At 43.9% G+C, this 27,540-nt stretch overlaps 1 protein-coding gene across 2 annotated transcripts in view; it reads right to left on the reverse strand.

Annotated features, from left to right (window-relative positions):
- The window catches only part of LOC126354277 (allatotropins-like), a 327,713-nt gene that overhangs the window by 181,068 nt on the left and 119,105 nt on the right, over nucleotides 1-27,540 (reverse strand). Inside the window, exon 1 of one of the 2 annotated variants that reach the window (XM_050003817.1) lies at nucleotides 22,125-22,230. The exons of the other annotated variant lie outside the window; for it this stretch is intronic. The gene's annotated coding sequence lies outside the window, so the exon portion shown is untranslated. Of the gene's footprint in view, nucleotides 1-22,124; nucleotides 22,231-27,540 lie in introns of those variants that run through there. 2 annotated transcript variants of the gene reach the window in all.

Here is a 27,540-nt window from a genome sequence, read left to right on the forward strand (position 1 = left end):
ACACTTTTACCGATATTTGCGCTGACAATCTTTCCTTGAAAAAGGTGAGTCGATGGCAAAATGTTAAAGCACTTTATTCTGTGTAGTAAATGCGCAAGCGTCAAAGATAAAACTTTTAGTAACAAGACCATCATTCAAAGGTAAACGTTGGCATCTAAGAGAAAAAAAGAAAGATATCCACTGTTTTATGAAGTATATGATTGCTTATTATACATGGCGTATGTTGGAATGCCAGACAGTGAAGACCTAGAAAAATATTTCCTTTCAGGGCGCACACGTGAAATGAGGGTTTCCATGATTTGTCGACCTCGGTAGAGCAGCTTGTTTACTAATTGTATTTCCAAGTCTACCTTGGCCACTGAATTCCAGTAGGATAAGCTTTGGCCAGTATAGTAACTTTCCCGTATTTCATGTAATGGTCATTGGAAATACGATGTTCATCCGTCGCAGATACGGTGGCCTATAGTAGGCGAGTGTATCGCGAGGGCCCAATAAACATTCCTTTACAGTGCGTGTTATTTGTCCTATGTACCTCTTACCAAAGGAATTTCGTGTGTAGCCGGTTTTCGTAAAAGCAGATCTTTCTTTCACATATTCCAGAAGAGCTGCTGTCTTGACTGATGGGAGGAAATTACATCCACTTCATTCTTCTTCATTATTATCGTAATTTTTCCCACACGTGGTAGAAAGTCTTAGACTGTTTATCTCTTTTCTTCTTTCACTTTTTTTTAAATTTCTTTATTCTCCATAGCGCAAATTACCTTCTCACTTTCATTGACACTTTTAAATGTGATGAGATTTTAAGTAGCTTGCTTATTTAGATCACTCTCTAAGTCTTCATTATATTTGCAAGCTTACCTATAGACAGAGTGAATACAACATACACATAAGTTTCGTCTCAAAAAATCTTCTCCCTAAATTTTCAGTTCTGTTTCATCCTCTGTGACTGTATTCCTTCTAAAATCAAACTGTTCGTCCCACGTGCAGTAGTAACACCTGAATGGAAAATTGTGTAGTCTAGGAACGGTACGTTTCGTGATACTGTCAAGTTTCATAAAGGCAAAAAGCCGTGCACTTCCTTTCTGCACAAGTGGGGAAACTGGAGTCTGGAGAAACTTGAGTCTGTTAATAGAAAAGGGACGTCTAGGACTTATCTCAATGCAAAAATATAATATACGTTGTGCTCTGACGTGGTGTTTCTCGTTTGTCGTTTGGAGCAGAGAGGGTGGCAAATAGATGTGCCGCTGGGGGCTGCATGCGGAATGAAACACCGCAGCGCTACTGCTCCCCCGTGGACGGCTGCGGGCGTGGCACCAAGAAATAAAGAGCTGAGCCAAAGCGGAAGAGCTTCTCGATACGGAGAACCGATACGGGCAGCCTGAATAGAGACCAAGTGCTGGGCACCACGGCTATCGCACAGACCAGCTCTGGGATACTCTGCTCGAGACATCAACCCCAAAGTAATGTCAATTCCATCACTTGTTTCACTTGATCCGCCGCTCTCCCTTCCTCAAAAGATGTTTGCTTGTTTGTGCGGTCACTCCAAACACAAATCAAATGGTTCAAATCGCTCTGAGCACTAGACGACTTAACTTCTGAGGTCATCAGTCGCCTAGAACTTAGAAATAATTAAACCGAACTAATTCAAGGACATCACACACATACATGCCCGGGGCAGGATTCGAACCTGCGACCGTAGCGGTCGCTCGGCTCCAGACTGTAGCGCCTACAACCGCACGACCACTCCGACCGGCAAACACAAATCGATTCACCTGATGACCATCAATTTTTTACTTCAAATACAACTTCATTATAAGGGCAGCCACAGCCGTTGAAGTTCATGGTTAAATTAACTTGAATAAAACGGCAAACAGCTGTTACATCTTCTGGTAAACCTTCCGGGATGTAAGGTCGTGGTCCATGAAACGCTTCAGCTCCAAACGTTTAGTCCAGAGCTGCGCTGGACATCTTCAGAGGGGTGAGACTTGCCGACTCACCGGAGGAGAAACACCCCTCTGAAGATGTCCAGCGCAGCTCTGGACGAAACATTAGGAGCTGAAGAGTTTCATGGACCACGAACTTACATCCCGGAAGGTTTACCAGAAGATACGTCATCCGGTCGTGAAAGCCTTCATACTATAAACAGCTGTTAATTAATGATTTAGTCACGACCGGTTTCGCTGTGTTAAAGCAGCGTCTTCAGGAGGTTAGTAGTGTCACATACACTGGCACACCGAGACGCCCCTAACGTTCGTAGTCACAGAATCCAACCCCATACAGAGGGGAAGTTGTCAACAAATGATAGGCTTTTTAGTATGGGATATATTACAGCTTTCCTAGCAAAGAGTATTACGCTCAGTATAACTATCGCCCGTTTGAATACAGCACATTTAATTAACCCTGAGAGTTAAAACACTTTATAAAATGAATGAACAAATAAATGTCAAGTATTGATAGTGAGGGGAAGAACCCTTTGATTCAGGGAAGGAAGTGCCCTGTAGTCACCACCAGAAAAGTAGACCGCTCAGCGATGCTGCTTACGCTGCACCACGTTCCGTCCCTGGTCTTGTAGTGTTGCCATATCAGGCAGCAGCTGGTCAGTCGTCACAATTATCTACTTTCACATGTTTGGTTTCGCTTCGTTATGTGAACGCGTTCCGCTGTACGTGCAGTTATGGGAGATACAGACTAATTACAATACAAAATTAAAGTACAGTAGCTCAGAAACGTGCTTTCTCCCCCTTCTAAATTACATCAGTTTTAAGTCCAGAAAATGTGATGATAGATGCAAGTTTCTTACAGGTGCGAAGAGATATTGCCGCCTCAGTAGCTAAATTTGTGCTCTAGGCATTTATCGCATTTGCAGGAGAGTAGGTCTGTGATTCATCTGGTCGAGGGTTTTCTAAATCATACAAACAAATATATATAGCAAGACTCTAAGGGAGATGGTGGCCCGAGAAATCGACAGTCTCTTTTGCATATTGAATAACGTTGTTTTGGGTGATGGATGTAGTGATGAATAGTGTAGTGTCACCGCCAGACACCACGCTTGCTGGGTGGTAGCCTTTAAATCGACCGCGGTCCGGTAGTATACGTCGGACTCGCGTGTCGCCACTATCAGTGATTTCAGACCGAGCGCCGCCACACGGCAGGTCTAGAGAGACTTCCTAGCACTCGCCCAGTTGTACAGCCAACTTTGCTAGCGATGGTTCACTGCCTACTACGTTCTCATTTGCCGAGAAGATAGTTTAGCATAACTTTCAGCTACGTCAATTGCTACGACCTAGCAAGGCGCCATTATCAGTTACTATTGATATTGTCAACTATGTACCGTCAAGTGCGGCGTTCATCATTGATGGATTAAAGTTAAGTATTCCACCAGCTACGTCCGTTTTTCTAAATGCTAATTTCCTTGTCCTGTTCGAGACCTCACGCCAGCCTGCGTGAGCTAAAACGGTGCATTTCGGCCTCCTCGAGTAACACGGTGTTGGCTCTCCTGCCAACCACAAAAAATAGTCTGTAAGAACTGCTGCAGAGAATATTCTTGGTCGAATGAAGGCGAGTCGTTGGAAAATAAATACTAGCAGCAGCTTGCAAATCCTTGTGCGATGCTGTGCACAGAGCACAAGGTGTGATACAGTAGTGTTGTCTTAGACGTTATCGAATTTAATTGCATAGTTTTCTTAACAACTTTCCTTCTGGAAGTTTTTGCAAGGTCCAACAGAATGCAAATTAATCAGTGACACCTTTTTTCGTTGCACCCCTCTTATGGTATTACATTTTATCTCAGATTTCATTTATGTCTTCACCATAAAACAGTAACGTATACCAGTATGTTAGGGTTTCAGGCTGTTTTGTTTGGGAAGTACTGCTTTATATACACTACTGGCCATTAATACTGCTACATCAAAAAGAAATGCAGATGATAAACGGCTATTCATCGGACAGATATGTTATACTACAACTGACATGTGATTACATTTTCACGCAATTTGTGTGCATAGATCCTGAGAATCAGTACCCCGAACAACCACCTCTGGTCGTAATAACGGCCTTGAGCTTGGATGGCGTGTACAGATACAGCTGCCCATGTAGCTTAAACACGATATCACAGTTCACCAAGAGTAGTGACTGTCGTATTGTGACGAGCCAGCTGCTCGGCCACCATTGACCGGACGTTTTCAATTGGTGAGAGATATGAAGAATGTGCTGGCAAGGACAGCAGTCGAACATTTTCTGTATCCAGAAAGGCCCGTACAGGACTGCTACATGCGGTCATGCATTATCCTGCTGAAATGTAGGGTTTCGCAGGGATTGAATGAAGGGCAGAGCCGAGGGATGGAACACATCTGAAATGTAACGTACACTGTTCGAAGTGCCGTCAGTGCGAAATAGAGGTGACCGAGACGTGTAACCAGTAGTACGCTATGCCATGACGCCGGGTGATACGCCAGTATGGCGATGACGAATACACTCTTCCAATGTGCGTTCACCGCGATGTCGCCAAACACGAATGCGACCATCACGATGCTATAAACAGAACCTGGATTAATAAAAAAAAAATGACGTTTTGCCATTGGTGCACACAGGTTCGTCGTTGAGTGTGATGCAGCGTCAAGGGTAACCACAGCCACGGTCTCCGAGCTGATAGTCCATGCTGCTGCAAACGTTGTAGAACTGTTCGTGCAGATGGTTGTTGACTTGCAAACGTCCCCGTCTGTTGACTCATGGATCGAGACGTGGCTGCACGATCCGTTACAGCCATGCGGATAAGATGCCTGTCATCTCGACTGCTAGTGATACGAGGCCGTTGGGATCCAGCACGCCGTTCCGTATTACCCTCCTGAACTCACCGATTCCATATTCCGCCGACTGTCATTGGATCTCGACCAACGCGAGCAGCAATGTCGCGATACGATAAACCGCAATCGCGATAGGCTACAACCCGACCTTCATGAAAGTCGGAAACGTGATGGTACGCATTTCTCTTCCTTATACGAGGCATCACAACAAAGTTTCACCAGGCAACGCCGGTCAACTGCTGTTTGTGTATGAGAAATCGGTTGGAAACTTTCCTCATGTCAGCGCGTTGTAGGTGTCGCCACCGGCGCCAACCCTGTGTGAATGCTCTGAAAAGCTAATCATTTGAATATCACAGCATATTCTTCTTGTCGGTTAGATTTCACTTCTGTAGCACTTCATCTTCGTGGTGTAGCACTTTTAATGGCCAATAGTGTATATTATTAGACCAAAAATTGAGACATATGACTTCCTCTTCTGAATTTTTACTAGTATTTGAAATTACCGATAAGACGGTTGACCTAGCGATGTTCGTGACGATCGCTACGATTGCTGACTGCCATGATTATCGATATGTATATCGGAATTGTGTTCCCTTTGCACAGGCTGTGATGACATACGTCATGCACGTGATAATAAAGTACGGGAAAATAAAGGCCCCAGAAGAGAACATTAGGAGCGTTTATTGTGTCCCACTGCAGCAACGTGTGTGGCTCAGAGACATTCCGCGGCTCACTTTTAGCAGCCCTTTGAGTGGGCAGACCCTGCAGAGCGGGCCTTAACTCGGCAACGTGGCTGGCGCGCTGCCCACACCCCCGCTTCCCGCTGCGTCCGTTTTGGAAATGACGCCTCGCGACCTGCACGCTAGGTTTCCGGCGCTTTGTAACAATTAGCGTTGCGTTTCTGTTAACAGACCGCTGCCCCATGCAATGTTTGTGACAGTAATGTCGCGCCGGGCGTCCGACGCACTGCTCACGCATTATGTGGCGTAATTAGCTGTGTAATGCTGTACAGGCCACGTCTCATTAGAATTTCAAACGTAACAGCAGAGGACGCTGCCCCATCCATGTCACCGCGACTTTCCGTTCTGTCGCAATCCTCGAACGTGCGGCGTTCGGCTTCCATCTGCCGTCACCGGGACACATCCGCGGACGAAGCCGTCTGACAGATTTGAACAGCCGACCAGGTCTTACGCGAAACGCGACCTTTCTGTTTCGCCAGCAACGGTCAACAGTATCACGCCACATAGCCCCAATGAAACGTGTATTAATGTTGGCATAGGCTGCAACGTCATGAAGGCTCTTTGTGTCGGGTAACATCTAAGGTGTTCGCATTGGAACTCTCCACTGTTATGGAACTGAGCCACCTGAGTTTTTACGGTCCCAACTCTTCTCCGAATTAAGTAGTTTCTGACCAATAAACCCACGTTCCTTTAACGAATGGAGCCTCCATCTATAAAAGAGCTTCAAACGTCTGATAACTTTACAACCGAGTCGAAACACTTTAGAAATAACCGGTGATTATAACTAAACCGACAGTGTTCAGGTTGCAGGACGCCGAAAAATCGTATGTATGTTCATTAAATGTTACACTTGCGGAGTAAGCTGAAAAAAAAAAGAAATAGTTCCACTTTCTGCCACCATATGAAACTATGTCGTTGCAAGCCGTCAGAATGTGGTGTGAAAGCACATTGATTTAAAACGCGGGATTTGCAGGGCCACACATTCTGAAATAATTGCCTAGAGATGGTGCGTCGTTACTGATTATTCTCGACCCGAACCATTCACCTGCAAGTGGCATGTGGTGTGGGCCCATCTTGAACGAAAGGAGTGATGTGGATACAGTCGCGTCCGTGCAAAGCCGGAATCGTGTTGCCCAAGGAGGTCATTACAACGTGCAGGTATCATTGTACACCTAACAGACGCACGAGTTGTCAACTACTCGATGGAAAACGGACCGAAAATGAAGGAACTTGTGAAACCACACCACAATGTCACATGAGCTGCGTGCATTGAGTGTTCGTGCAGAACACATAGCGGAGTGGAACCCCCATGCTTCCTAAGAATATTCCCCGGCCACATGTCATCCTTGGGTGCCAAAAAAACTAAGTAGACTATCTTTCGGCTTCATTTGGAACACATTATGACTCTTCGGTGCATACCAGCGTAAAATGCGCCACAAAATCTTTTGAACTAAAACCAGAGAAGAGACAATTCTCATGACGGAGCTCGAGCACTGGCTGCAAAATGAAAGCTATGTGCTGGGCGGTCGGCCGTAACAGCTGCATCAACAACTACCATAGGAATGGGCCATCTGCCTCTCCCTGCTGCACCATCTAATCCACCTGTTTCTTCAAATGTCTTAATCATACTCTTCAGCTAACATATTGACATGGTACCTCCTCGCTGCTACTGCTGCCATTCCGATAAATCAACGCTCCCAGCAGTGCAAGATCTTTTTTCTCAATATCCGTCGCTTATCGTACGGAAAACTTTCATCGTTCATATCCCTTCACACCGTAGTTCAAATAAAGAAATCAACACGACTCACCAAGTTAAAAACAGTAAACTGAAGTCAAAACTGCCAGCAGTCATGTATAGTGTCTACATTTGTGCCAAGTGTTTCTGCAGTGTCGCAGAAGGAGCATCCACCTACTCGTAGTCCCATCACGTGACCTCTTCAAACCTCAGTGGGGTGTTTATAATGGTGTCTTTGCCATCTTAAAGACACCCTTAGCAAAAATCAAATTACTACGTCCAATATCAAAAGTGAGTGGCATCCACTACTGTTACAGTGCGTATTTAAAGCAATCCTGATTTGTGGCCTCGTAGTGGTGCCACTCTTACGCGAGTGGCGCGAAATTTTAATAGGTGTCACCTTTAAGATGCAGAAACAAGCCTATCAACTTTCGTTATGTACACAAATCCTACTTGTTGCTGCGATTTATTTTATCTCAGTGTATTAATCACGTCCATAAAAGAACATGCTGGTCACTTTGAATCGCTGTAAATGAAGTGAACTAGCGACTGCGAGATCCCCGACCGCTGGCGTAAGTGACGATAGTGAAGTGTTGTTTATGTGCCAGTCACTTTTATGGAACCCCTGCAGTAAGATAGATCGACGTGGAGACTTGACAAAACGCAGAATTGAAATATCGTGTTTGGGCGAGTCTACAACCACAGTCGGTTTCAGATCTGACAGAAAATATTCTTTCGGTGAATACAGATCCGAGTCAACCGTTTTCGTAGAGAACATTACGAAAATAATTGCATGCAGGGGACATTTCGAGTGGTATAACCCGCAAAGACCACAGGTCACAGCCTCACATAACATAAAGCTGCACGTCATCACTCGTCTGACCGTAGGTGACTGGAGAAGTGTAGAGTGGTCCTCAAAGTCGCAGTTTCGCCTCTTTTTCAAATGTTGCGAGGTGTCGAGTGCGCAGACGGTCCAATGCCACATTTAATCTGCACTTTGTGGTGGGTTTATGTGCCTATGTGATGGACACAAGATTTTTATCTCAGTATTTGAGAAATATATAGCTAGTCAGAAACGTCATATAGATTCAACGCAGAGGTGATTGTGCCGCGTTTTCGGAGTGGTTTTAGGTACCGTGACTTGGGTCGACTCAGTCACTTTACCATAAACATGAGCCAGGATATTCCAGCATTTTCATTGACCAGTTGTTCCTCTTTCGTCTAAATCTTCATGATTAGTATGTTGTGGAAACTCGCTCGACGCCAAAATTCGTTCTTCGGGAGGCGCTGTTGCTTTCGTCGAACTGGCACCGTATCGTGTCGGAGGTCGTCCGCTAATCACCTGATATTATTTCCATAGGAAGTGTCAGGAAGCGTAACGAACAGCAAGTCTAACTTAGCGATTGACATCCTTCCAGTTTTAGAGCTCCATGGAATCCAATTGTCAGTCAGTCGCTTCAGCCTGATATGATACAGGTAAGGAAATGGTGGCTTCCCATCTTCAAGGCTAGACGCGGAGTTACATGGCAGGGAGAAGCGCTGCATCTGGAGTAAAGTACACCTAGGAACATATGACGTTTCCTGGTCGGTGTTTCAATCTAGTAATAGATTTTAGAATCACATGAAGGAGTGATTAATGCTTGCGTTTAATACAGTTGTGTTCAGCATTGTTGTGCTAGACTTGTTCAAATGGTTCAAATAGCTCTGAGCACCATGGGACTTAACATCTGAGGTCATCAGTCCCTTATAACTTAGAACTACTTAAACCTAACCATCCTGATATCACAGACATCCATGCCCGACCCAGGATTCGAACCTGCGGCCGTAGCAGTCGCGAGGTTCCGGACTGAATCTCCTAGAACCGCTCGGTCACCGCGGCCGGCGCTAGACTTGTGTTGTGTATCTTGGATTTAAAAGTTTGTATAATTTGTAATGTTGCTTTCATAATTACAAATTTGATTATCTTTAACATGTTCCTGGACTGAAAACGATTAGTAAATAAATTGAACTATAGTCAGCATTAGTGTCTGCATTTTCTACAGTACCGGATTTAGGTTACCAAGATGTCGTATAACACGTATGGAGCCATCACTCAATGAACGAGTACTCTTTTTGCCTTGTGCTCCACAGGTGGTGAGTCTACTGTAAATGTCGTAATGTATAGACACATTAACGACGGGTAGGTAGAATTGCTTTAATTTTACAACACGCTGAGGTTACTTTCAGGCCCCGGTACATTACCAAGGTCTACATACACAGATGTTACGATTTGGCAGCACGTTCGTCTAGTGAAGGGAAGGAGCACTAAGTTTTGACGAGTACCGGAGTAAGATCGACAGTGGCAAGAGTTCGTCAAGATGCTTTGTCGGTACCATCGGATATGAGACTTAATATTTGCTGAAGAATTCAGAAGAGGCGTAGAATCATCTACAGTTGCCACTACCGTGCACGTGGGTTTATTCCTCGCAGTGCAGGTAGTGGAACGGCGGTTCTTGTGAGTCGGCGCGCAGTATGGGCCACGTAGTGATTCTCAGGTTTGGTGCAAAATAGCAGACGGATGCAGTGCTTGAAATAAAGCGCAGACGTCACTCCTCCATTTTCTAGAACTTGAGTGATGTAGCTGTTGAGTTTGTGCCACAAGATAATTTTATTAGTTTTAGAATATCGACGATGGTGAGAGTTGTAATTTTCAGGATAGGTTTCTACTTCAAACGGTAAGAAGTAACACTGTCATACTAGTATTGATATTCAAGTAGTCTAGTGTACCGTAATAAGAAAATTCCGTTCACTCAACCTGATTTCTGTTTGTGTGATGTCAGTCGGAAGTGTTGGCCCATACCAAAACAAGAAGTATGGGCATAATACTAAGGATGAAGAATAAACCTGTCAGTGAGGTTAGGGAGGAGGGCTTATGAGTGCCATGAAACATGGGGTTTCAAGTGTTTTCGAAGATGACGTGATCGAGAGTCTGTTGCGTTCCTACAACTACACTCCAAAGGAAATTCAAATCAGTTGTAGGGAAACAGCAAACTTGTATGGTTCCCCATAAAACGTTTTTCAGATCGATGATGGAAGAAAATTCTGAAGAAATGCTGGTAGCACACATAAGAGGTTTACATTTCTTGTTGGTGTCGCTAGCTGTGATTGACTTGCAAAAGTTGGCTTACGATTTAGCAGAAAATTTAAAACAGCCCCACATGTTTAGCAGCGAAATCGAATAGTCATGTCAAGATAACTACCAAATCTGTGTGAAGAAGCACCCAGGGATGTCTTACAGATAGCATCAACCCACATATTTGAAGTATTGTGTCAGGTTCAAGATGAAAGGTTTCTTAATTACATGTATTTTTATTATCTTGTACTTTTCATATACAAACTGATTAATTTTTTGTGATTTACAAAAACTCCCTTTTACTTTAAAGTCGTATATTTTATTTTACGGCCCAAATTACCTGACAATTTTCTTTACAGGTCGAATTGTAAATCTTGGAAAGCAGGAAAATCGTTTCTTCCTGTGTGTAATTTTGGTTAGAAATTATTTTTTTTTATGATTTACACAAAAATAAATGTTGAACGAAAGGTTTTACGCAGTTATACCTTATTTCAAATCAAAAAGAAAAGTTTTTTAGCAATTTGGATTTCAGTGACCCATACTAGCCACTGTAACCCCTACTAATTTTGCTATACAATCCATTTACGATAAACGTAAGTGAAAAATATTACTTGACAACCATTAACAAACATTGTAAATTAGAATAGCCATAAAATTCCCATGGACTCGAAGACACAACGCTACAGTTACGAGCTGTTTTGTATTTATTATTACATTTGGGACTTCGAGTTTAACTGTTATGTAGAATGGTGATTGAATCATAGCGTACCCCGTTTTTCTAAATCATTTTCTGTACAGTGCAATGATTGTGACAACGAATGTTCATTGCGTCACCATTGCGAAGTATTAGCTGTAAAAGTTTATAGACTTAATGGGCTGCTCCAGTAAGTGGGTACCTCGATTCGGTTTTCTAAATAAATATGGATGTATTTCAGTTGGCGGTATATTCAGAACGCTTTTAGCTCCGGTGCATGAGCGATTCCTAGCATGTGGAAAAATGAACGTCTTAGTTAAGTAAACACTTAGATAAATATTTCACCCGTTCGATAATTTCACAGAAATGGTATGATATTATCTGTCGATAATGGAAACAAACCAAGAGGAAGTTAACCTACTTAGACACAGTATGTGACGTCAGTCAGACAGACGACGTAAAAGCTGATTGATTAATTTAACGTCTCTACGATCGATATGACTACTCTGCCGAGCCTTTCTGGCTGTTTTTCGAGGGAATACATTTATACAAATGTCAAGATAGTTTAGTGACAGTGAAGACACACAACATACCAGAGTGGTCCAACAAGTTACTGAAATTAGATAAGCGCTACTCACCAGCTCTGTCACTTGGTGGCATTAGACTTAAAAGGCGTTCAAGAAGTAAAGCGACTTTCTTTGTGTTGTAAAGACTAAGTTCAGTACAGAGGTCACAAGCTCGAGATTTTAGATTCTGAATTCAAGATGCGCGGCTAGAAAACCTGGATATCGGGATGATATCATGCAATGACACCAGCGCGAAAGACTTCAAGTACACAACAGAAAGAAAGTGACACTTTACTTTCTGTGTTTCGGAGTCAGCAGTAAAGCTGGAAGAGACATCTAAGGAAGATGCCTTAAACAAAATCTATTGAAATTGGTATCCATGTTTTAAGTGGAGGAAAATGTTTCCTGAAGATCAGCTACTACGAGATCGACCTTGACTTTCACGAAATGCTAAAAACTTTGTGAGGGTGCGAAATGCCGCCTACGGAGGTCGACGTCGGATGAATTACAAAGTTCCGTACTTTCGCGTCTTGAAGCATGTTTCAGCGTATTTTATCGCGGGGAGTCAACCGACAAAGAAGTTTGCCCACAAAAGACCAAAGGAAAAATTACACCTGTGTGCGCGGTGGCAGGCAATATCTTTTGTACAATGAAACGAATTTTCTTTCTGAAACTGTGACTGTTGTTGCCTTACTGTGCTGCGCGGCAGCTTTACACATGTGAAGCCAACAGGAAGCACTGTCGGTAACGAGGGGAAAATATGGCAGTGGGTTCACATGTGAAAACAATGCTATTTATTTCTTTGATGTGAAGGGCTGTGTACAAAGGTCGTACTTCATCAGGAAAAACTCTTAATCGAGCATTTTACCTGACCTGCTTTTGAAGAGATTGTGTGAAAATATGCGACTCGAACGCCCAGACATAAAGGCAAATAACAAATGAATGGTGCATAATGATGGAGGCTCAGCACGCGCTGCTTTCAGGTTAAGCTCTTGGCGAACAGCAGGACTGCTCTTATTCGTTATCAGATGACTGCTTATTTTCGTGTATGAAAAAGAATCTTAAAAGTTGATCTAGATGAAAAAACGTAAAGTTAAAATTATTCTATTTAACTGTTTGGGTAGCTGTTAGTTTTTCCACCCGTCTCTCCCCCCCCCCCCCCCCCCCTCTCTCTCATCTCTACTTGGTCTTCGCTTCCCATGTAAGTACTGTTTCTAGTCTTTGTGCCTTTCAATTAGTTTAATGCTGCCCTACACGAACCCCTCTCCTGTGCCGACCTCCTCATCTCAGAGTAGCACTTGTAACATACGACCTCAGTTATTTCCTGAACGTCTTCCTCTACAGCCTCTGGTACCACGGAAGTTGCTCCCTGGTGTTTTCACGGAAGTCATATCATACTGTCCCTTCTTCGTTCCAGGGTTTTCCACATTTTCTTTCCTCTCTAATTCTGCGCAGAACCTCCTCCTGCCTCAACTTATCAGTCCATCTGATTTTCAACATTCGTCTGTAGCACCTCATCTCAAACGCTTCGATTCTCTTCTATTGCGTTTTTCCCACATTCCACGTTTCACTATCATACAATGCCGTGCTCCAAACGTACCTTCTCAGAATTTTCTTCCTCAAATTAAGACCTATGTTTGATACACAAAGATTTCTCTTGGCCAGGAATTTTTTTTTCAGTGCTAGTCTGCTTTTGGTGTCGTCCTTGCTCCGTCCATCATTGGTTATTGTACTGCCAACGTAGCTAAATTACTTACCTTAATGACCATCAATCCTGATGTTACGTTTCTAGCTCTATTCATTTCTGCTACTTCTAATTACTTTCGTCTTTCTTCTATGTAGCCTCAATGCGTATTCTGTACTCAGTAGACCGTTTCATTCATCAGATCTTGTAATTATTCTTCACTCTCGGTGAGGAGAACAATGTCAAAAGCGAATCGCATCATTGACATCCTTTCGCCTTGAATTTTAATTGCACTCCGGAACCTTTCTTTTATTTCCATCATTGATTCTTTAGTGTATAGATTAAACAGTAGGGGCGAAAGACTACATTCCTGTCTTACATAGTTTTTAATAGAGCAGTTCGTTCTTGGTCGTCGACTCTTATTTTTCCTTCTTGGTTCTTGTACATGTTTTATATAACCCGTCTATCCCTATAGCTTACCCCTGTTTTTCTCATAATTTCGAACATCTTGCCCCATATGACATTGTTGCACCCTTTTTCCAGGTAGACAAATCCTGTGATCAGAACTGCCTTTCTGGTGGTTTTATCTTTCCTAAGCCAAACTGATCGTCATCTAACACACCTTCAATTTTCCTTTCCTTTCTTCTGGGTATTATTCTTGTCAGCAACTAGGATTCATGAGGTGTTGAGCTGATTGTACAACAATTGCAGCACTTGTCAGCTCTTGCAGTCTTCGGAACTGTGGTGATGATATTTTTTCGAAAGTCAGATTGTATATAACCAGGGTCACACAGTCTACACACAAACGTGAATAGTGGTTTTGTTTCCACTTCCCCCAATGATTTTAGAAATTGTGCTGGTGTGTTATCTTCACCTTCTGCCTTATTTAATCTTAAGTCTTCCAACGCTCTCTTAAATTCTGATTCTAATACGTGGTAGCCTGTATCGACTCATGTTTCTTCTTCTATCACATGAGACAAGTCTTCCCCCTCAGAGAGGTCCCTCAGTGTACTCTTTCCACTTATCTGCTATCTCCTCTGCATTTAACAGTGGAATTCCCATTGCACTCATAACGTTACAACCCTTGCTTTTAATTTCACCGAAAGTTGTTTTGACTTTTCTGTATGCTGTCTCATTGCTTCCAACAATAATTTTTTTTATTTCTTCACTTTTTTTGTGCACTCATTTTGTCTTAGCTGCCCTGTATTTACTATTTATTTCATTCCTCAGCGACTTGTATATCCATATTACTCTATGTCCAAGAGCATGTTTGTATTTCCTTTATTCATCGATCAACTGAAGAATTTCTTCTGTCTCCTATGGTTTTTTCGCTGTTACCTTCTCTGTACCTATGTTTTTCTTTCCCACTTCGGTGATTGGTCTGTTTAGAGATTTCCATTCCTCTTCAACTGTACTGCCTACTGAGCTATATTCCTTATTGCTGTATCTATAGCCCTAGAGAATATCAAGCGATATCTCGTCATTCCTTAGTACTTCTGTATCCCACTTCCTTTGGTATTGATTCTTCCTGACTAATCTCTTAAACTTCAGCCTACAGTTCATCACTACTACATTGTGATCTGAGCCTATATCTGTTCGTGTGTACGCCTTACAATCCAGTATCTGATTTCGGAATCTCTGTCCGACCATTATGTAATCTGACTGAAATTTTCACGTATTTCTCAGCCTTTTCCAAGTACACCTCCTCCTCTTGTGTTTCTTGAACAGAGTATTCGCTAATACTAACTACAATTTATTACAGAACTCAGTCCGTCTTTCTCCCTTCTCATTCCTACTACTAAGCCCATATTCTTCCGTAACTCTTTCTTCTATTCCTTTCCCCTGCAACCGGTTTCCAATCTCCCACGGCTATTAGATTTTTATCTCCCTTTACGTACTGCAATCCCCGTTCAACATGTATACATTACCTATTTCTTCAGTGTCAGCTTGCGACGTCGGCATGTGTACCTGAATAATCGTTGTCAGTGTTGGTTTGCTGTTCATTCTGATGAGAACAATCCTATCATTGAATTGTTCTCAGCAACACACTCTCTGCCGTACCTTCCTATTCATAACGAATTCTACGCCCGTGATACCGTTTTATGCTGCTGATGCTGCTGCTGATATCACCGTATATCATCTGACAAGAAATCCTTGTTCTCTTTCCTTCACTGATACCCGCTATATCTAGATTGACCTTTTGCATTTCTCTTTTCAGATTTTCTAGCTTCTCTACCGCTCTGAAGTTTCTGACATTCCACACTACGATTCGTAGAATGGTATCTCCTTTCGTTGGTTATTCAATCTTTATCTCTTGGTCACCTCCCACTTGACATTCCTCTAGCGGAGATCCGAAAGGGTCCTATGGTATTCCAGAAGCTTTTGCCGATGGAGAGACACATTTTTCAATTGAAGAGCTTAGTTAGCAATAACTAGTAACTACTTAACGATGAAAAGGCGAATGAATCAAAATCCATGGGGATCAAGGAGACGCGACACGCCAGTTTCTTGAAAAACCTGAAGAACAGATAATACTGAACATTGCAATGAACAGCTGATGCACCATTTTGTTAAGAGCTCAGCAACCTCTATGTTACCTGGAGACTGGTTGTATATGGCTCGAGCTGAGGAACTCATGAAACTGGTAACGATTTTTTGATCCTGATAAGGAAGGATACTTTCCCCAGTCGCTGTATCAAAAATCCTGGACGCTGTGGCAGGAGTGAAATAAAATCAAGACAAAAAAAAATGACATTCATGGTTTACTGGTCCAAAAAGGAGCATCTTCTTTTTAACGAACACGCGGCTCATTGTGAACCAATACGAGTTCGAAATACAGTGTAATAAAACATCCCCTAAATCGTAAAATTGGGCACAACGTTTGTCACCTAAGCGCTAAAGATAGAAATGTCTTGATTGTACAAGTGAGATGCGCTGTGTTGTCCACACGTAGGGTACTGTACTTAGACACTCGTTGCAACGACAAGTTTCTTTTCTTGTCAAAGAAATACGAATCTGACTTACAAAAAACACCATGAGAGTTTTGTATGTTGAATCCGGAAAGGCAATTAAACTCTCAACCTCATTTTCTGCTTGCAATATCGAGCAAAAGTATTCTTGTATTCTACAGAAACAGTGACGGCATTCACGTCACAGACATAAGTAGCGACACAGGGGAGGTCAGCGAAGCCCTCGGGCTGACGGATGGAGTTTGCCACAGAAGAGCCATTGCTACCGATCACTGCCACAATAGCGTTATCCAAGACGATCCCCAATAGAAGACGGACGTCTCCGTTGTCATCTGTCGATCTCACGCCATACAAAAGGCACCACTGTGAAATGTATACAGTGTTATTTTCTTCCTGCTGTAGTTGACATGTTCCTGCAGCGTGAATCAGCTAGATTCCATTCAAGATCGCACTGCCTTCTAAATAGAAGTCAGATTGAATGGGGCGCATTTTATCTTGGCTCTTTACAAACAGCTATGAACGGGCTTCCTCTGAATACCACTACTGAACAGTAGACATGGAACTGAGCTCAGAGTTTCTGGAATACTACAACGATAAAATGTAGAACGTTGCTAGAAGTAACGGTAGCATCTGTTGCAACAACCTATGCTTCAAATACCGTGTCCGAATATGCTGGAATGAGTAGAGCATCCTCTAGATTATAGCGGTATACCACTAAACGTAGCAAATATGTTGTTCAAACATTCGCTTTGAAGACCGTGTGAGCGCTGGACACCTAACATACTACCCCAGATCGTCCGTCACTCGTTTGCTCGTCAGGAAAAATAGGTTAATTACAGCATTAGAATGATAAAAAGCAGAAAAGTATGAAACATATTCAGAGCGGAAAATTATTGCTATCTGAGAACATTTTCGTCATGATAAATGACCATGTTTCTTGGCGATCACGGCACACGGTTTTACGAGTGTAAAACATAATTTTGAAGTGGAAAATGTGGGTTTTTGGAATTAAAAAAAAAATGGTTCACATGGCTCTAGGCACTATGAAACATATCATCTGAGGTCATCAGTCCCCTAGACTTGGAACTACTTAAACCTAACTAACGTAAGGACATCACACACATCCATGCCCAAAGCAGGATTCGAACCTGCCACCGTAGCAGCAGCGCGGTTCCGGACTGAGGTGCCTAGAACCGCTCGGCCACAACGGTTGGCTTTTTCGGGATCTGTTTAAGCCCATTTGCATTATGAATAACAATTGGTGGTATATCGTTGTTGACTGGGAGAGCTCGTCGACGGTTGTTCGGTCCCGTGTTGAACGTCCCTCTACAAGACGGAGATATTACGACTAGCGTGTCGATGAAATAATTAAGACATCACAAACACCCTGTTCCCGAGCGAAGAAAATCTTCCAACCGGCCGGATTCGGACACGGTATCCCGAGAGGGTGACAGTCCCCAACTCTACAGCGTTATTGTGCCTGAAATCAGCGAAATTCTTTACATTTCTACACTGTTAGTTCAACGCTAAAACCTTACATTATGTAACATCTGTGTAATATGCCACCTGCTCGGTTGTATGGAGCTCCGGTAGTATGATCGATGTTCTGTGCACAACACTATTAAAGGATCACGTCTTCATAACGCCACAATTTTGTTTCATTGCGCGCAAAATTTGTTTTCAGCACGTCTCCCCATGAGTGAGGTAGTGAGTGATCAAATTGGCTTAACCACATTGAGCGCCCTAAGCCGTGATTTCGGTCTGGAAAAAGAGAGTAAGGTTGTACAGACACAAAGCTTCTCCTGCATTCTTCCTCGTCACTCTCGAAATTCGCACCGCTGTTCGTCGTCCGCACAGGTGACGCCAAATTTCATCTCACATTACTGCGTCTCTATTCAAAGTCAAGGTATTCCTCGTCTTCTGCACGCCTACGCTTACTGCTGGTGCTTTTTGCTCCTCTGGCTGTGTTACTAATAGTGGCACAGCCCTCTGTGCTTTCGTTTTCCGTAGCTTGTTATGAAAGTCAGCTATTAGGTCCCGATTGCGTTTGTTTAAGTCTGCTTGCACCCTTTTAAACTGCAGCAGAGACTGTACTTCTTCGGATTCCGCAATTGCGGCTGGCTGTGTTCTGTCCGAGTCTGCCTCATTCGTTAGCGTGATCTTCTCTACCAAACTCGTTAGGGCGCCCACCTGATTGATTACTTTCTGAATCTCGTCTGCTAGCGCCGTAATCTGCGCACCCTGAGCAGCCACTTGTTCGCCCATACGAGCAACAGTTTCTGTCTGCTCCTTGCAAACGTCTTCAGCGACTTCCTTTCTTTGCAACTCCGAAGGAATGATTTCTCGCGAGTACAGTTCGTTTTCTAACACTAAGTTTTACATTTGGCTCAAAGGTGCCTAAAACCTTCCTCTTTTAGGGGGTGCAAAAGCGTGGCGCCCTGCGATGCCACCCTCGTGTTCGGCGACGCATCAGACAGCAGGGTATCGTCACATCCGAAAGAAAGACTTCGGCTCTGAAGTTAAAGTGACGTGCAAACAGAGGTAATGATTTCACACAGACGCCAAATTGCATCACAACTCTCTCCAAGGCATCTGTGGATATGTCACACAATGGGAAAATCGTCATAACACTCGTACCCACATTTCATCACTCCTTTTGATGTCTCTGGGATGGAGGTCAGAACCACGATGCCCACCGTTGACGTGACGCTGTTTTCCTACGCGTAGCTCAGAAAAACTTTCAGACACGCGGCCGCTCAAGACCGACACGGCAAGGCATTAGGAGGTGGCAAAAAGGGTCTCAGTGGAACCACCCGTTTCCTTGGGGCGTTAACTCCCAGATGACAGTGCGCAGTTTGATGAGCAACAGAATGACGTTCTCGATAACCTTAGACACTGAAAACACCCCGCGGACGATTCTGTCCTTCTCTAATGACATCATGATTCAGCAACCGCATTGAACGTGATAGCACCCCTTCGGAGAACAGTGCGCCCGCAATTTTTTCTCTGATGTGCAGGGAGGAACCTGTGGGGACCGTTCAAAACCATCGACGAAATTTCAACGGTATCGGAAGCTCCGCTCGGGATTAGCCGAGCGGTCTAGGGCGCTGCAGTAGTGGACTGTGCGGCTGGTCCCGGCGGAGGTTCGAGTCCTCCCTCGGGCCGGGGTGTGAGTGTTTGTCCTTAGGATAATTTAGGTTAAGTAGTGTGTAAGCTTAGGGACTGATGACCTTAGCAGTTAAGCTCCTGTTTGCTGCACTCGTGTGGTGGGATCACGGAGGTGTGTACAGTGAAACATGCGTGAAGAGTGCATTTCGGAAACACCCTCCAGTTCGGCAAGACCCTCGGTGTCATCCGGCTGTCTTTTTTGTGCACTAAAAAGATGTACATAGAAGAATTCTCAGGCGCTTGCAGACAGGAAACACAGTAGATTCCCCCCACCCTTTTTCAAAAAAATGGTTCAAATGCCTCTAAGCACTATGGTTCAAAAATGGTTCTGAGCACTATGGGACTTAACTTCTGAGATCATCAGTCCCCTAGACTTAGAACTAATTAAACCTAACTAACCTAACGATATCACACACATCCATGCCCGAGGCAGGATTCGAACCTCCGACCGTAGCAGCACCGCGTTTCCGGACTGAATCGCCTAGAACCGCTCGGTCCCAGCGGCAGCCCCCTCCTCCCCAACCCTTTTCCAGATTCCTATTAGCAAGCGCAACAGCAACAGCGTATCCTCCTTGCAGTTGCCTAGGACTCATAGGCCATTAGGTTGTCTCTTTCCACATACATTTTAAGGCGCTTAATAACGGTGAGCAGGTGGCCCCGGTTGCGCCGATGGTGTTGCCAAACTGGGGGACCTCGGAAGGACCCTTTCCCCATTTTATATACGCATGTGTCAATTTCGCGCATCCTCTCGCCTCTCTCCACATCCTCCCCCCCTCCACAAACACACGTCTCACCCACCCACTGACCACATAATGTCACAGGACACCTCAAAATAGGAGGGGTGAAAAAGCATAAGCATCCTTTCCTGCTTCGTGTTTAAATTTCGTCGAATGGTTTTGAACGATCACTAATGGTCCCACCCAGTACACCAGAGCAAAAATTGCGGTCGCACCGCTGACCAAGAGCGTGTGATGACGTTCAATGGAGTCGGTTGACCACGCTGTGCTTAGAGAAGCGCTGTATCGTCAGAGAGCTGCTACCAATGTCAAAGATTGTCCTGTTGCTTATTGCCATGCGAACTTTCTTTTGACCGCGAAATGTGAGGTACTCAGCGCCTCAAGGGGAGGGGTGGTTTCATATGATCTCCTTATGCATCCCTCTGAGTCCCCTCCATGTCGATTCTGAGTGGCGGTATGTCTGAAATGTTTTTCACAGCAATTAAAAAAAAATTCAACGCCGGGCTTCGCTGCTCTGATATCCATCGTGGAGGCACGGAAAGGAGGAGTCGTGCGGCGACGTACGCTTAGTGTAACACGTCCACGGTGGCGTTGGACGGAATTGTGTTGAACTTTGTTATCAATATGAAAAAAATGGTTCAAATGGCTCTGAGCACTATGGGACTTAACATCTGAGGTCATCAGTCCCCTAGACTTAGAACTACTTAAACCTAACTAACCTAAGGACATCACACACATCCATGCCCGAGGCAGGATTCGAACCTGCGACCGTGGCAGTCACGCGGTTCCGGACTGAGCGCCTTAACCGCGAGACCACCGCGGCCGGCCGGTATCGCGAACTCATCTCTCATAATATCCTGAGCTGTGGCCTTTTTCTTCATGCGTCTACACCTTTCTACTTGAAGTGTCGCTTAGCTCCAGGGTGATGTCTCACGCTTTTACACCAGTACAGAGGAAGCTTGAAGGCACCTCTGAGACAAATTTCGAACTGATGACTTGTAATGGGGGACACGATGTTTCGAAACACCGATTCGTCAACTGTGTTGCGCAGCGTACAGTGGTATTCCGTATTTTCTGAATCTCGTCGTGCTTCTGTGGAACTTCACTGCGATCAACGGAATCTCCAGCGTCCTCTGTAACCACAATTTAAATTGTTCTATACGTCTGCTACGATTCATTCCTGTGGCTCTTGTCGCACTCCTGTATAGAAAAGTGCTGCACATGAAAGACTTAACAACTTTTCTCTTTCGAATGCACGTTGAATCTCCAAGAAGAGAGACGAAATTTCACAGAGAGGTGCATTAGCTTCTTTTGTTCATGTGGTAATATGACTTCGACATCTGCCGTTGGTGGTTAACCGGGAATCTCAGCAGAAGAATTCTTATAAATTCTTATAAAATTCAGAGCCTTTGATGACGAAGGCAATCATCGAAAGTTTGGAAATTTCATCTGCCTTTGATACAGCAAGTAACCGATAACTTTTTAAGCAAGGAGTGCGTCGAAAAAAACTAGGCAGCCAAATTAATCTTGTTATTCATTTATTCACCACAGAAATAAAGCTTTGTAACTATTATAATTTTGCAACGAACATACAGCCTACAGTCTCTTTCAGAAAAATCCTTTCTTCACAATAGCCCACAGCCTTCCACCAATATATATACTAGTTTGAGTTTATTCATAACTCGATGTGTGTCGTGGTTGCACTCAGCTTCAAAAATAAATTGTTGACTCGGCCGCACATGATATAAAAGTACTAATTTAATATATTTATTAGAAATAAACCGCCAGCATATACACGCGAGAATCTTCATTGCATGGAATATGGGAGACACTAAGTCACGCAAAGCTGTTGCATTTGTGTTAATGTGTAAAAAGTGAAAACTTTTGAAAGTCAGTAGAAATTAACTTTGACCTCACCTTCAAACGTAGCGCATCAACATCAGCACTTCAGAAAAAATAAATGACTGAATGCCTCAGATGTTGGTAGTCACCCCCGCAGTTCCACCAGGAAAACACGTGTATGCCATGCTAGATTTGTCTCATTTCCCGCTACGCTACCTGGACAGGGGAAGTACCAGTTCAATTGGAGAAGAACGTCATACGATATTGCAATATGTGGAAAACTATGTAGAAGTCACTGTGATATCAGCTCTGAATTGAAGATCTTACAGATCAGTTAAGTTGTTAGATAGTAACCATGCGCTATATCTTTCGATCAACTTTCACATCCTCACCGCAGTAATTCAAGTATCTGATAGAGCCGCACGTCAAGGTTTGTTTGGTTCAGATTTTAATTGCATTAGACGTTAGTGATGGAAGCATTTTCTTTTCTTTTCTGTGTATCACTTACGTCAATCGGACGAAAGATTGCGCAATTTTCTTAACCGTGAATGGTCGCATATATTTCCTTTCTTAACATTCTTATCATCACACATTTTAAAAATTTTCATTTATTCCAGGAAGCGTTTAGTCTTTTTTATTGTAATCTTCCTTTAGAAGAATGAAAATGTCGTTTTCTCAATGTTCTTTTTGCACTCGAGTTCACGCACACTGCTCAGTGGCCTAAATTACTTCATTTTAGGCTATATATTTGTGCTCCGCCGTTACGTATTGCCTCAAAAAGAAATTTATATCCGGGAATGTACAGATTGTGCTCATTTGAGGTGTAATTGCAGTTAAATGTTTCAAAATGAGTACTATGCGACTATGTGACGTAGCTTCTGAGGTCATCCGTCGCCTAGAACTTAGAACTAATTAAACCTAACTAACCCAAAGACATCTCACACCTCCATGCCCGAGACAGGGTTCGAACCTGCGACCGTAGCCTTCTCTCGGCTCCAGACTGTAGCGCCTAGAACCGCACGGCCACACCGGCTGGCAGTTAAATGTTTCTACAGAGCAGAAACCTATTTCTAAATAACACCTAGTGATTTCTCCTGTCCTTACGTGAGGATGAGAGTGACTTAACAAAATACCTCAGCTAAACAAATCGTAAATGGTTACAACTGAAGAACACGTCGAACAATTCCAGAGCACTAAATACATTATATACGCAACGAGAAAAAATTCTGTTAAAGTATACAAACGATATCTCTGCTTGAAAACGTCAACAATGCCTCTAGTATAGTTCTTGATTCATTAGAGAGTGTAGTTCCTTAAGCATTTTCTGAGAAATAGAACCTGAATATTCCCCCATCAACTGCGTACGTTGTGGAGAAAAAATGGTAATAGGTGGGAAGTGCACCGTTGTGGCGATACGGCAGTGAAACTACAGGCAAACAGCGGTGGGATTGTGGAAGTGTGTACGTTTAAACTAACTTGCTCCCGCTTTTAAACTAATTAGCACAGACACTAATTACATAAAGGCTCCGGGGAAACAATCATAACTAAACAAACTTTAAATTCCTACCCATAGCTGGTTACCATACGCACGAATTATCTGTAATATTTACGGGGAACAACATGACTGTTAAATGAACTATGTTAGCATTGAAGTGATACTACGGAGATGACGTCATAGGATCCGCAGGCGAATTTAATGCGAGTGTACGGACCTTATTTCTCACCTCCAGTTGGTACACGTAATTATATTTTACTTTATTGAACCTTTTTATATTCATTGCCTATTCAATTATAAAAAACAGTCATCTTTCATCAGATCCGCGAGTTCTGTATACTGGGTGACCATCAATGAATTCCCTGATTTCAGACTTAAATATTTCGAAAGCTTTGATCGATGGACGAATCGAGCAGACACTAAATTTACTGTGAAAGTTGTAAGCATTTTATGCAGACGTTATATTGAAGTTCTGAAATGTTTCGAATAGCTGCTGACAGAGAGCGCTGCCATTTCATTGCATAGTGTCTACAAATAGTGCGCCGCAGCTGAGACCAATTAATACCACCGCTGAAACGTGAAATTTCCATTCAAAATCTAAAGCTACAAGGCTATAGCTCTACGAGCTGGGCGACAGAGGGTTGACTTTGCGAATCAGATTCTCGCAATGTTCGATAAAGCAGCGTTTGATGTTGGATGCGTCTGCTTCACACATGAAGGACACTTCCACCCGAATGGAACCGTGCTAAAAAATTTCCTGGTTTCCGAAATCACCATTTGTGTGACGCGAAATAACTGGATATTCCCAGAATTACTATTCGGGCTGCGGTATGAGGAAGAGGCATTTTTTCTCCGTATTTTCAAACGAGAAACGATCACTAGTGAACGTTACGTTGCAGTTTTTGAAAAATTTATCGACCACAAACCAACCGCAGGAGAATAGACCAGGCACCGACTGGTCCAGCCCACGTCCCACCGAAAAGTGTTTCGTTTTCCTAATAAGCAGTTCGGGAAAAGTGTCATCCCGTTGGAGTATTGCAGATTTACTGACGCAGGGAAGGATTTGCTTCAATATTCGCCAGATCTGACCTCTTGTAAGTAGATTTTATTTGGCACATTGGAAAACACTGTCTACTGCATCCATCCCAACACGGTGGACGAGCTGGAATTGGCGACTGACGTCGGAATCTCGTTTCCGCCAGCTCCGTAATGCGAGTGGTGATTTGGAAACGATTGTGATGTGAATGCAAAGACTGCTTTCAGAGAACGAATTTAATTATTAACGCTGATACTGTACGAGCTACACAGTGCACACGGCCATCTGTTGGCAGCTTTTCTAACCTTGTCCAAACTTCTGCATTAGTTCTATGTAAGATTATTACATTTTTCACAATGAACGTATCTTCGCCTGGCTGTTTTAGTTTTATTTCTAGACCATGCCCTCTCAGACAAATTAGAGATTCAGGTATATATTCTGAAGAATGCTCAATTATTTGGGCTCAAACCTAGGTAAAGGTTGGTTTCATACCGCAATCGAGACTCATAGTTCCTTATATATCCGTAGGTCCACTGTTTCCGATGTGATTTTGAAGTGGAAACGAGAAAGGTCACGTACAGCACAAAAGCGACTGACTGAGACCGCCGACAGTTGAAGAGGGTCGTAATGTGCAATAGGCAGACGTCTATCCAGACCGTCACACAGGAATTCCATATTGCATCAGGATCGACCGCAAGTACTATGACAGCTAGGCGGGAGGTGAGAAAACTTGGATTTCATATTCGAGAGGCTGCTCATAAGCCACACACATCACGCCGGTAAATGCCAAACGACGCCGCGCTTGGTGTGAAGAGCGATTGAATAGTTGAAAAACGTTGTGTGGAGTGACGAATCACGGTACGCGATGTGGCAATCCGATGGCAGGGTGAGGGTATGGAAAATACCCAATGAACGTCATCTGCCAGCGTGTGAAGTGCCAACAGTAAGTTTTGGAAGCGGTGGTATTATTGTGTGGTCGTGTTTTTCATGGAGGGGTTTGTACCCCCTGTTGTTTTGCGTGGAACTATCACATCCCAGGCCTACATTGATGTTTTAAGCACATTCTTGCTTCCCACTGTTGAAAAGCAATTCGGGGATAGTGATTGCCTCTTTCAACACGATCGAGCACCTGTTCATAATGCACGACAATAACGTCCCTGTAATGGACAGGCCTGCTCGGAGTCCTGACCTGAATCCTATAGAACACCTTTGGTATTTTTTGGAAATCCAACTTAGTGCGAGGCCTCGCCGACCGACAGTGATTCCTCTCCTCAGTGCCACACTCGGTGAAGAATGGGCTGCCATTCCCCAAGAAATCTTCCAGCACCTGATAGAATGTATGCCTGCGAGAGTGGAAGCTGTCAACAAAACTAACGGTGGGCCAACACCATACGGAGTTCCAGAATTACCGACGGAGCATGGCACGAACTTGTAAGTAAGTTTCAGCCATGTGTCCGGATACTGTTGATCACATTGTGTACATTCATATGTCTGTATATAGGGTGTCCTAGACAATTGAGACAAGCTTTGAGAGGCCCATATCTAGAAATCCCATCCAACGACTCTACAAACTGTCGAACTTACGGGAACCGGCTTCTACCTGTGTACCGAAACATACAGGAAATTTTAGAGGGTTCCAGTAGAAAAATAAACTGCGGATCGAAACTCTTGTCCGAAACTGTCACCCACCGACGTCACAGAGCACCTCATGCATAGCGGACAAGGTCTGTCTACGCCAGAGCTACTTTCATTTTCTCCACTGGTGACCAGACCACAACACTGGATAACAAAACAACATTGCGAGACGTTCCATCTACGATTCGTTAGGGTACGTAGTCATATTTGCTGCGAAAGGGATGATCCAGTGGCAGTCACCGGCGCCTATACCTTCGCTCTTAACGTCGATGGGTGACGTTTCTGAACACTGGTTATCCTCAATTTGTTCCTCGAGGAACTTCCTACAACCATCCGGAGTTTGTCGCAAAATTTCTGGGACACCTTGTACGTGACGTGTTTTCCTTGTATTGCAAATCCTACATCAGAGACCTTGGAGGAATACAATTATTAACACTACTGACACTACGTTGGTCAGCTCTTAGGTAGCTGTCCGTCAGTGCCATGACTCCCCAGCCAAAGAGCGGGCTCGAACCGCAGTGTGAGTGGAGTGAGGTACACGTCCGCCCCTCTCGGTGGCGTTTTCACGGCCCCTCTAATGCGGCTCGCTACTCAGCGGGCAGCCCCACGAGGCCGCCGGACGCCGCCACACGCTACGCTAATGGTGCTTTAGCGGCCACTGGAGGATGGCGCCTGTCGCACCTAGTGCGTCATTTCCTGCCCACCGCAAGGTCGGTAAAAGCGACTCCCTGCAACACGGCCTCGCCGACCTCTGCTCGCCAGTACGTCGCAAGGCGTAAATCGGCCGACCAGCCACTGAGTTGCGGGACGGAATACATTCACATTAGTCGACACGTTGAGACGAACTTTCTAATTAGAACTACAAAGACGTACAAAGCTTCATATGGAGAGAAAAAAATAATGAAAGAAAAGAGTGGCTGCGCGAAATTAGCCGAGCGGTCTGAGGCGCTGCAGTCATGGGCTGTACGGCTGGTCCCGACGGAGGTTTGACTCCTCCCTCGGACATGAGTGTGTGTGTTCGTCCTTAGGATAATTTAGGTTAAGTAGTGTGTAAGCTTAGTGATTGATAACCTTAGCAGTTAAGTCCCATAGGATTTCACACACATTTGAACATTTCTTTTGCAAAGATTATTGGGGGACCGCAAGCAGCCACACGCCTAATGCCAGTAAAAAGCTTTACTTCGTGATGTGAAAATGGCCGTATGATAGACGCATGGTACGTATTAGCTGTGTCTTTGGTTGTGATGATAAAGAGCGACCATGGAAAACCTCTGTATTCATTCTGAATAACACCAAAAAACTCGACAGCTCGATATGCCCATCTA

The sequence above is a fragment of the Schistocerca gregaria genome, chromosome 3, assembly GCF_023897955.1.
Source record: "Schistocerca gregaria isolate iqSchGreg1 chromosome 3, iqSchGreg1.2, whole genome shotgun sequence".
Taxonomy (NCBI): Eukaryota; Metazoa; Arthropoda; class Insecta; order Orthoptera; family Acrididae; genus Schistocerca; species Schistocerca gregaria.